Below are 11,774 nucleotides of genomic sequence, written 5' to 3'. Positions count from 1 at the left end.
AAAGTCATTATGAGGAAGTGACATCATCCTAATTACAGGAAGTAGATGCAGCATCTCTCGACTAAAGCACTATTTTAGAAACAGTTCTGAACATCAGAACGAGAGAGAGAAGAAGCAGAGACACAGAGAAGCACGATGGAAGAGTTCAAATGGATCAAAATGTCTTTATTTCTGATAACGCGCTGCTTACTTTACAGGTAAGAAGACTTATATCATATTATATATATATATATATATATATATATATATATATATATATATATATATATATATATATATATATGTACAGCACATTGCAACAATTAACTTCATCATTCTTGTTAAAGATGCTTTACTTCCTAAATGTTATTAAACTAAGACACATCTGTTGTTTGTCATTAACATGGTGAGTTTAGTGAACTCTTATATTTCTCTCTCATCTTCTCAGCAGCAGCAAACAGACAGTTTCTGCTCTCCTCCACTGTCAGAGATGGAGATGAAGTCACTTTGTCCTGTGAAAATGTGAGAGATGATCAGAATAACTGTGAAGATACAACATGGACTTTCAGTTATTTAAGAAACAACGTAGTAGAGCTGGTTATACTTGGTCAGATTGGTGTAAACGCGCAAAACTAAATCAGACAGACTGAGTGTTAGAGAGAACTGTTTCTCTGGTTATAAAGAAGGTCACAGAGGAGGATGTTGGTCGTTACTCCTGTCAGCAGTACAACAAAACAGGACAACATCGACGTCCAGACTCTCAGGTTTATCTCTCTGTTGTTACCAGTGAGTATTTACATCATGTTTTCTAACAAGAACAATATACTGACACATTACAATATTAATGATTACTGTGATGAAGGTAATTTAACTCTTGTTGTCTTTCTCTCTCAATATCTCCATCTTCACCAGTGACTGAAGAGAAGAACGATGATATAGTGACGTTAAACTGCTCTGTGTCGACATATGAACGATGTAAACACACAGTGAAGTGGCTGTATGAGGGTAAAGACGTGGCTAAAGATCACCCAAACATTAAGACATTACAGAGTGACTGCTACACCACTGTGAAATGGCAGGATCCTGTGGATTCTGTGGATCCTGGTTTAATTTCCAAAACCAAGGTCTAACTTATTGAAGTGTGAAGTGACAGATGGTTACACTGAAGAAGTGCAGCTGTTTCCCTTCATCCCTCCTCATTCCTCAAGAGAGAAACCAGGTGAGAATATGATGAGCTGTTGAAAATCACTTTGTGGATAATTACACTAAATATTAGTGTAGATCTGAGGTTTTAATATTTCATCATTGTGTCATGATGTCAGATGGTTAAGCTTATTTCTAAATGTACAGTTTGTTGCATTTTGTTATTATATTAATTAAGCTGCTGATGCAACAACGACAACTACAATATCACCAACATCAGGGACAATGAGAACATTAAAAGGTAAGAACTAAACTGTATTAGATCAAAATGACTAAAACCATCCAAAACATGTTTATTCAATGACTTTGAAGTTTAAAATCATTATTTCTCCTTTAGTTACAGTCGATGGTAGACATTTAGATATTTTATCACTGAACAGTGTTATTTCATCAACATCTGAGGCAACAAGAACTTCTGATAAAAGCCCAGAATCAGTACCAACCACCACAGCAATCAAAGATCCTTCAACCAAACTACAAAGTAGTAACTCATAGATTTTACAGTACCGGCTTTCTTACAATCTCGCTCTCTCTGTCAGTGTCTCTCTCCCAAAATTATTGTTTTGATTTCATTCTATGATATCCTTTAAATGGAACGGGCTTGCCTTGTTTAATTTTTTCATGGAAAAAAAGACAAGAAAATTTTTAGTTTGACTAATTCACTTTCTAAAAAGACAAAAATGACATTTCATTGTGGTTTAAAGCAGAACACATAAAGTGATTTAGAAAATGATTATTGATTTCTTTTGAAGAACTCAGTGACAGCATGAATAAAGCTGGAGTACAAGTCTTTCTCTGAAACCAAAGACATGGATACTTTTAATAAGATCTGGTTTAATCGGCTTTATCTCTTTTAAAATGATGAAATCTGATTTTCAGAATAAAATAACATTGCATCTTTGCATTGATGTAGTGGAACATTTAGACACTTTGATGTTACTAAAAACTCCAATATATCTCTGTCTCCACTTTTAAGTCTCAGAGCTCCAACTAAAACATATCTCTGATGTAGTCCTTCTCTCTCCAGGTTGGGGGAGGATCCTCTTTGTGCCCGTGGGTTTAGCAGCTCTCATAATAATTGTTGTGGCGGTCAACATGTGGACGAGAGCTAAAGGTGAGAACATTCACAGATCAAACTTAGAAACAACAAGTTTTGATGAAGCTGATTTTCACTGTGGAAACTGAAGTCCTCACTTTCTCTTGTCTTTTCAGAGAAGAAAACACAGACGGAGGAAATCGCTGTGAGTTTTTACAACTAAATAATGAAATGTTTTTACAGTTGATGCTTTACACACTCTTCATTAGAAACTGTACATTTAGACAGAAGAAGACAGGAGACAACAATAAACAGGTGAAGTGGACACAAATGTTAGTTTGTTCAACATATTTATGTTACTTTGGGTCTTGAATTCAGTAATTGTACCAAAAGCATCTTCCTAATGAGTGTAATGAAATATACTTGTTGTCTTTAACTTATTTCTTATTTCCCTGAGCTAAATGTGGGGCGGTGGACGCCTACAGATCAGAGAAGTGGGATTGGGATTGGAAAGTGTGTCTTTGATTGTGTTGTGTTGTTTTTCCCAGGTGCGTTATGATGTAGATGATGATACAGTGAACTATGAAAACATCAGATCTCCTGATGGAGTTTGACCAACACTTCTGCCTCCATCAGACTCCACTGATCAACTCGTCACCTTTTACTGGACTAGTTCAAGACTGGAAATAACTAAAAGAATCATTAAGGCTTATTTCATTTTAGTCTGATGTATTTTCCTGCATCAATTGTAAAAACCTTTTCTCATCTGCAGCCAGTTGAGAACAGCAGCTAGATTTGAACTTCATTTAACTCTTGTTAACTTCCTGAAATAGTCTTCCAGCTGCAGATTTCAGAGCTGATTTTAAGATGTACTGCTGGTTGTTGAAGCTCCAGCAGCTTGAGCTCAGTTTGATGTCTCTGTGTGCAGAAGAACTCATTTTAATTTTCATTTAGCATTGCTTTATGTGTGTCTGTGTGTGTGTGTGTGTGTGTGTGTGTATATATATGTGTGTGTGTGTGCTTGTGCGTGTGTGTGTGTGTGTGTGTGTGTGTGTGTGTGTGTGTGTGTCCGTGTGTGAGTATGTGTGTGTCTGTGTGTGTGTTGTATGTGTAAGTGTGTTGTGGTGTGTGTGTGTGTGTGTGTGTGTGTGTGTCCTTAAAGCAAGGGAGTCAGTAACCTTCTTCTGTTTATTCTATCTGATAACAATATAATCAGCAAATAAAGAAATGTTCACCACTTCATTGTGTGTTCTGTTATTCCTTCATGTACTAACATAGTCATAATGGAAAGTGAATCCTTAATACTGATGCATCAACACATAAGTAGTATTTCATTGTTGAAGTTGAGCTACTTTTAACTACTTTATATACAGTGGTTCCCAAGCTAGAGGCCGGGCAGCTCCAACGAGTCACAAGATAAATCTGAAGATAAATCATATGGTTGGAAACAAGAAAAACAAAGTTCTGATACACACATTTCTTTTCAGTTTCTGCACAATTCTCCTAGCGTAATTGTTGTAAAATATTGGAGAGTTTTACCTCTTTGGGCTTCCAACAGTAATTACAAATGAAAAAAATCTATCTTTCTGATAATATAATCTGAAAATAAAGAAAAGTTCACCACTTCATTCTACACTGAGATTTCTGATTCCTTCATGTACTAACAGAGTCATAATGGAAAGTGAATATTCTTTACTGCCTCTACTAGAAGTACAACCTCCCTCCTGTTTTATGTAAAGCACTTTGAATTCGCCCTGTTGCTGAAATGTGCTATATAAATAAAACTGCTTGCCTTGCCTTTCTTGCCTCTTGTCCACTTCTAGTAGTGGAGCTTCCCTTTGTTGGCTTGAACAGCTCTGTTCTCACTGAGAACTCAAATGTGTCTGAAAACAGATAGAAATGCTCCCAAAGTTACCTGAGAATCAACAGAAATATAATAACTCAGGCTACGCTCAGAAGTCTCTGCAGTGTGTCCCATTCTGCCTCTCTGTCCCTCCAGACACATTCACACTTTTCTCTTCCTGTCCACCAGATGTCCTCTGACTTTTTCTCCTGTCCCACGCACCTGCAGAGCTCTGCTGCTGGTGTTACTACATTCTCACCCAAACACTTCTTCTTCAGTTCTCAGAAACAAACTGCAAAGATACAATGAGGAACCAACAGGTGTCAGACAGTAAAACCTCATCTTCTGTGTGTTCTTTCAGCTGCTACAGTATCACCATATTACACCACGGATGTTTGACTCTTCACCTGTGTGTTCATGTGTGCTGTCAAACATCACCATGAATCCTGTCTGGTTTCTAATAAACACAAGCTGCATTACTGCAAACATTTATCTTTTAATTTTTGCTTTCATGTCTTCTTTGCTGAAGACACAGAGAAGGCCAACGACATGTAAGGGGCACGCAGGTCAGAGTTGAACACGCCCGCTGCGTTGAGGAGTAAATCTCTATATGGGCGCCAGCTCTCCCAACTGAGCTATCTGGGCACCCACAGACATTTATCTTAACCAACAATCTTCACACGCTTAATTTCCTCTGTCATCTTTTTTTTTGAGGGCTGTGTTGTCTGGAGCTTTGTGCTCCTGGTAGGGTCTCCCAACGCAAAGTGGTCTCAGGTGAGGGGCCAGACAAAGAATGGTTCAAAAACCCCAATGGAAAAACAAGGTAGAAATGGAGTGACCCTGCCCGGAGGAAGCCCGGGGCCCCCGTCTGGAGCCAGGCCCAGACGGCGGGGCTCGTCGCGGCGCCCGGTGGCCGGGTTTGCCACGGAGCCCCGGCCCCCAGCGCGAACAAGCTACGTGGCTCCCATCTCTCCAGCCCATGGGCCCACCACCTGTGGGAGGAACCGCTGGGCGTGCGCGCTGCCACATGGGTGGCAGTGAAGGTCAGGGGCCTCGGCCGGACCAGACCCGGGCAGCAGACGCTGGCTCTGGGGACGTGGAACGTCACCTCTCTGTGGGGAAGGGACGGAACTGGTGCGGGAGGTGGAGCGCTACCAGTTAGATCTGGTGGGGGCTTACCTCTACGCACAGTCTCGGTTCTGGAACTGTACTCCCTGGATAGGGGTTGGACTCTTTTCTTCTCCGGAGTTGCTCAGGGTGTGCGGCGCCCGGGCGGGTGTGGGGATACTAACAAGCCCCCGGCTGAGCGCGCGCGTTGGAGTTTACCCCGGTGGACCAGAGGGTCGCCTCCCTACACCTGCGGGTTGTGGGGGAAAACTCTGACTGTTGTTTGTGCATATGCACCAAACAGGAGTTCGGAGTATTCGGCCTTCTTGGAGACCTTGAGTGGAGTCCTGCATGGGGCGCCCAGTGGGGGAATCCATTGTTCTGCTGGGGGACTTCAACGCACGTGGGCAATGATGGAGACACCTGGAGCGTGATTGGGAGGAACGGCCTCCCTGATCTAAACCAGAGTGGTTGTTTGTTGTTGGACTTCTGTGCTAGTCATGGATTGTCTATACGAACACCATGTTCGAACATAGGGATGCTCATAAGTGTACCTGGTACCAGAGCACCCTAGGCCGAAGGTCAATGATCGATTTTATAATCGTTTCATCTGATCTGAGGCCGTATGTTTTGAACACTCGGGTGAAGAGAGGGGCAAGCTGTCAACCGATCACCATCTGGTGGTGAGTTGGGTCGGGGGTGGGGAAGACTATGGACAGACCTGGTAAGCCCAAACGTGTAGTGCGGGTAAATTGGGAACGTCTGGAGGAGGCCCCTGTCCAACGGACTTCTCAACTCGCACCTCCGGCGGGAGCTTTTCGTGCATCCCTGTGGAGGCTGGGGGCATTGAACCAGAGTGGACAATGTTCAAAGTTTCCATTGCTGAAGCTGCGGCGAGGAGCTGTGGTCTTAGGGTCTTAGGTGCCTCAAGGGGCGGTAACCCACGAACATTGTGGTGGACACCGGTGGTCAGGGAAGCCGTCCGACTGAAGAAGGAGCTTTCCGGGATATGTTATCCCAGAGGACTCGGAGGCAGTTTGAAGGGTACCGAAGGGCCCGAAGGGCTGCAGCCTCTGCCGTGAAAGAGGCAAAGCAGCGGGTGTGGGAGAGGTTTGAGAAGACATGGAGAAGGACTTTCGGTCGGCACCAAAGTGCTTCTGGAAAACTGTTCGCCACCTCAGGAGGGGGGGGAACCATCCAAGCTGTGTACAGTAAGGATGGGACACTGTTGACCTCAACTGAGGAGGTAATAGGGCGGTGGAAGGAGCATTTTGAGGAACTCCTGAATCCGACTATACGCCCTCTATGTTAGAGGCAGAGCTGGAGGATGACGGGGAGTTGTCTTCGATTTCCGGGCGGAAGTCACTGATGTAGTCAAACAACTCCACAGTGGCAAAGCCCCGGGGATTGATGAGATCCGTCCAGAAATGCTCAAGGCTCTGGGTGTGGAGGGGCTGTCCTGGTTGACACGTCTCTTCAACATTGCGTGGAAGTCTGGAACAGTGCCAAAGGAGTGGCAGACTGGGGTGGTGGTTCCCCCTTTTTAAAAGGGGACCAGAGGGTGTGTGCCAATTACAGGGGTATCACACTTCTCAACCTCCCTGGTAAAGTCTACTCCAAGGTGCTGGAAAGGAGGGTTCGGCCGATAGTCGAACCTCAGGTTGAGGAGGAACAATGCGGATTCCGTCCTGGTCGTGGAACAACGGACCAGCTCTTCACTCGCAAGGATCCTGGAGGGGCCTGGGAGTATGCCCAACCGGTCTACATGTGTTTTGTGGATTTGGAGAAGGTGTGACCGGGTCCCCGGAGATACTGTGGGAGGTGCTGCGGGAGTATGGGGTGAGGGGTCTCTACTCAGGGCCATCCAATCTCTGTACGACCAAAGTGAGAGCTGTGTCCGGGTTCCCGGCAGTAAGTCGGACTCGTTTCAGGTGAGGGTTGGCCTCCGCCAGGGGTGCGCTTTGTCACCAATCCTGTTTGGAATATTAATGGACAGGATATCGGGCGTAGTCGGGGTGGGGAGGGTTGCGGTTCGGTGGACTGGGGATCTCACCGCTGCTTTTGCAGATGATGTGGTCCTGATGGCATCATCGCCTGCGACCTTCAGCACTCACTGGATCGGTTCGCAGCGGTAATGAAGCGGTTGGGATGAGGATCAGCACCTCTAAATCGGAGGCCATGGTTCTCAGCAGGAAACCGATGGAATGCCTTCTCCAGGTAGGGAATGAGTCCTTACCCCAAGTGAAGGAGTTCAAGTACCTTGGGGTTTTGTTCGTGAGGTGAGGGACAATGGAGCGGGAGATTGGTCGAGAATCGGCGCGGCGGTGCGGTATTACATTCCATCTATCGCACCGTTGTGACGAAAAGAGAGCTGAGCCAGAAGGCAAAGCTCTCGATCTACCGGTCAGTTTTCGTTCCTACCCTCACCTATGGTCATGAAGGCTGGGTCATGACCGAAAGAACGAGATCCAGGGTGCAAGCGCCGAAATGGGTTTCCTCAGGAGGGTGGCTGGCGTCTCCCTTAGAGATAGGGTGTGAAGCTCAGTCATCCGTGAGGAGCTCGGGAGAGCCACTGCTCCTGCGTCCGAAAGGAGCCAGTTGAGGTGGTTCGGGCATCTGGGGAGGATGCCCCTGGGCGCCTCCCTAGGGGAGGTGTTCCAGGCACGTCCAGCTGGGAGGAGGCCTCGGGGAAGACCCAGGACTAGGTGGAGGGATTATATCTCCAACCTGGCCTGGGAACGCCCGGGATCCCCCAGTCGGAGCTGGTTAATGTTGCTCGGAAAAGGGAAGTTTGGGGTCCCCTGCTGAAGCTGCTCCCCGGCGACCCGACACCGGATAGGCGGACGAAGATGGATGGATGGATGGATCTTTTTTTTAGGTGTGAAACACATCAGTGTCACAAATCCACCCTGGGACTGGACACAGTGTGAACACCAGACTCAACATGAGATTAATACAGTTTGTTTGTTGCAGCGTTAGATTGGATCAATGAACGCAGAAACATTTAACTTTCCTCTGAGAGAAAACTATGTTTTAAATATGCAAAAGTACAAATTATGAAAAACTTTTCAGCTGTTTGGTATCTATAAGATTCAAACAGCCTACCCCTAACCCTAAAAGTCATTATGAGGAAGTGACATCATCCTAATTACAGGAAGTAGGTGCAGCATCTCTTGACTAAAGCACTATTTTAGAAACAGTTCTGAGCATCAGAACGAGAGAGAGAAGAAGCAGAGACACAGAGAAGCACGATGGAAGAGTTCAAATGGGTCAAAATGTCTTTATTTCTGATACCGCTGCTTCACTTTACAGGTAAGAAGACTTTATATCATCTATATATGGAAGGCACATTGCAACAATTAACTTAATCATTCTTATGATACATAAACCTAGGAACCTAAACACCAAGAAGAAAACAAGCTGCATTACTGCAAACACTTTTTTTGTAAAGATTATTTTTGGGCATTTTCCACCTTTATTTGTATAGGACAGCTAAAGACATGAAAGGGGAGAGAGAGGGGGGAATGACATGCATTAAAGGGCTGCAGGTCAGACTCCAACCCCGGCCCGCTGCGTTGAGGAGTAAGACTCTATATATGGACCCCCGCTCTACCAACTGAGCTATACAGGTGCCCGCAAATATTTATCTTAACCAACAATCTTCACACGCTCAACTTCCTCAGTCTTCTTTTTTTCAGGTGTGAAACACGTCAGTGTCACAAATACACCCTGGGACTGGACACAGTGTGAACACCAGACTCAACATGAGATTAATACAGTTTGTTTGTTGCAGGGTTAGATTGGATCAATGAATGCAGAAACATTTTACTTTCCTCTAGAGAAAACTACATTTTAAAAATGCAAAAGTAAAAATTGTAAAAAACTTCAGCATTATAGAAGTATAGTATGGCATCTATAAGGAATTCAAACAGCCTACGCCCTAACCCTGAAAGTCATCATGAGGAAGTGACATCATCCTAATTTCAGGAAGTAGATGCAGCATCTCTCGACTAAAGCACTATTTTAGAAACAGTTCTGAGCATCAGAACGAGAGAGAGAAGAAGCAGAGACACAGAGAAGCACGATGGAAGAGTTCAAATGGATCAAAATGTCTTTATTTCTGATACCGCTGCTTCACTTTACAGGTAAGAAGACTTATATCATATGCAGTATCTCACAAAAGTGAGTACACCCCTAACATTTTAGTGAATATTTCATTATATCTTTTAAAGCGACAACACTGAAGAAATTACACTTTACTACAATGTAAAGTATTAAGTGTACAGCTTGTATAACAGTGTAAATGTGCTGTCCCCTCAAAATAACTCAACACACAGCCATTAATATCTAAACCGCTGGCAACAAAAGTGTGTACACCCCTATGTTAAATTCCCATAGAGGCAGGCAGATTTTTATTTTTAAAGGCCAGTTATTTCATTGATCCAGGATACTATGCATCCTGATAAAGTCCCCTTGGCCTTTGGATTAAAATAGCCCCCCCCACATCATCACATACCCTTCACCATACCTAGAGATTGGCATGGTTTTATGTCGGTTACCCCAATAGCTAGTTTGATTTGCATTTAGAGATGATTTTATGGAAAATACCCCATGCCAATCTCTAGGTATGGTGAAGGGTATGTGATGATGTGGGGCTGTTTTAATTCCAAAGTCCAAGGGAACTTCATCAGGATGCATAGTATCCTGGATCCATGAAATAACTGGCCTTTAAAAATAGAAATCTGCCTGCCTCTATGGGAATTTAACATAGGTGTGTAGTCACTTTTGTTGCCAGTGGTTTAGACATTAATGGCTGTGTGTTGAGTTATTTTGAGGGGACAGCACATTTACACTGTTATACAAGCTGTACAGTGTTGTCCCATTAAAATATATAATGAAATATTTACTAAAATGTGAGGGGTGTACTCACTTTTGTGAGATACTGTATATATGGAAGCAACATTGCAACAATTAACTTCATCATTCTTGTTAAAGATACTTTATTTTCTAAATGTTATTCAACTAAAACAAATCTGTTGTTTGTCATTAACATGGTGAGTTTAGTGAACTCTTTATATTTCTCTCTCAACTTCTCAACAGCAGCAAACAGACAGTTTCTGCCCTCCTCCACTGTCAGAGATGGAGATGAAGTCACTTTGTCCTGTGAAAATGTGAGAGATGATCAGAATAACTGTGACGGTACGATATGGAATTTCCGTTATTTAAGAAGCCCACTAGTCGAGCTGGTTAGACTTGGTCAGATTTGTGTAAACGCCAAAGCTAAATCAGACAGACTGAGTGTTAGAGAGAACTGTTCTCTGGTTATAAAGAATGTCACAGAGGAGGATGCTGGTCGTTACTTGTGTCAGCAGTACAAAAAAGCAGGACGATATCAAGGTCAAGACTCTCTGGTTTATCTCTCTGTTGTTACCAGTGAGTATTTACATCATGTTTTCTAACAAGAACAATATACTGACACATTACAATATTTATGATTACTGTGATGAAGTTAATTTAACTCTTGTTGTCTTTCTCTCTCAATATCTCCATCTTCACCAGTGCCTGAAGAGAAGAACGATGATATAGTGACGTTAAACTGCTCTGTGTCGACATATGAACGATGTAAACACACAGTGAAGTGGCTGTATGAGGGTAAAGACGTGGCTAAAGATCACCCAAACATTGAGACATTACAGAGGCTGCTACACCACTGTGAAATGGCAGGATCCTGTGGATTCTGTGGATCCTGGTTTAATTCACAAACCAAGGTCTAACTTATTGAAGTGTGAAGTGACAGATGGTTACACTGAAGAAGTGCAGCTGTTTCCCTTCACCCTCCTCATTCCTCAAGAGAGAAACCAGGTGAGAATATGATGAGCTGTTTAAAATCACTTTGTGGATAATTACACTAAATATTAGTGTAGATCTGAGGTTTTAATATTTCATCATTGTGTCATGATGTCAGATGGTTAAGCTTATTTCTAAATGTACAGTTTGTTGAATCTTGCTATTGTATTAATTAAGCTGCTGATGCAACAATGACGACTACAATATCACCAACATCAGGGACAATGAGCATTAAAGGGTCAGAACTGGACTTCCGGTGACGACATGGTTATGCTTGCAGCACCGTAAGTTAGCTCCGCGGACAAAATTAAAGATAAGAGTGACAACTACAATATTTTGACACTGAAACGTAAAAGATAGATTTATGAAACATGAGTTCCTCCGCTGGTCAAAGGAGACAGGAAAAACCAGACCCCTCACGGGGAAAAGATGATAATAAGCCGAATCAACCGAGCCCAACTAGCAAAACAAAGGCTAGTAGCAACACGTGTCAGTCAGACTCAACGATACTGGAGGAGTTAAAAAAACTCCGAAAAGAAAACCAAGACGGACACAACCACACTCAACTAGCCCTTAGCCGGGTGGAACAAACTATTTCGGACATAAAACGGACCAGCTGGCGGAACACGAAGAAAGAATGGGAGGACTGGAGGAGAGAGTCGGTGCGCCGAGGATGCGAAGATGCGACATCGCGAGGCGCTTGAGGTACCTGCTACACCGGGATATCGACCTATCGGCAAAATGTGATGACCTCCAAAA

At 43.6% G+C, this 11,774-nt stretch overlaps 1 long non-coding RNA gene across 1 annotated transcript; it reads left to right on the top strand.

Moving 5' to 3' along the window:
- Window positions 1–2,141: 2,141 nt before the first annotated feature.
- Window positions 2,142–3,174, top strand: LOC120546859. Its single transcript, XR_005636960.1, has 3 exons — window positions 2,142–2,296; window positions 2,395–2,423; window positions 2,767–3,174. It is a non-coding gene; the product is annotated as an uncharacterized LOC120546859 (long non-coding RNA).
- Window positions 3,175–11,774: the final 8,600 nt, after the last annotated feature.

The sequence above is a fragment of the Perca fluviatilis genome, chromosome 18, assembly GCF_010015445.1.
Source record: "Perca fluviatilis chromosome 18, GENO_Pfluv_1.0, whole genome shotgun sequence".
In the NCBI taxonomy this organism is placed as follows: domain Eukaryota; kingdom Metazoa; phylum Chordata; class Actinopteri; order Perciformes; family Percidae; genus Perca; species Perca fluviatilis.
Note: the sequence above shows the minus strand (reverse complement) of the source record. Positions and strands in the feature narration are given on the sequence as shown.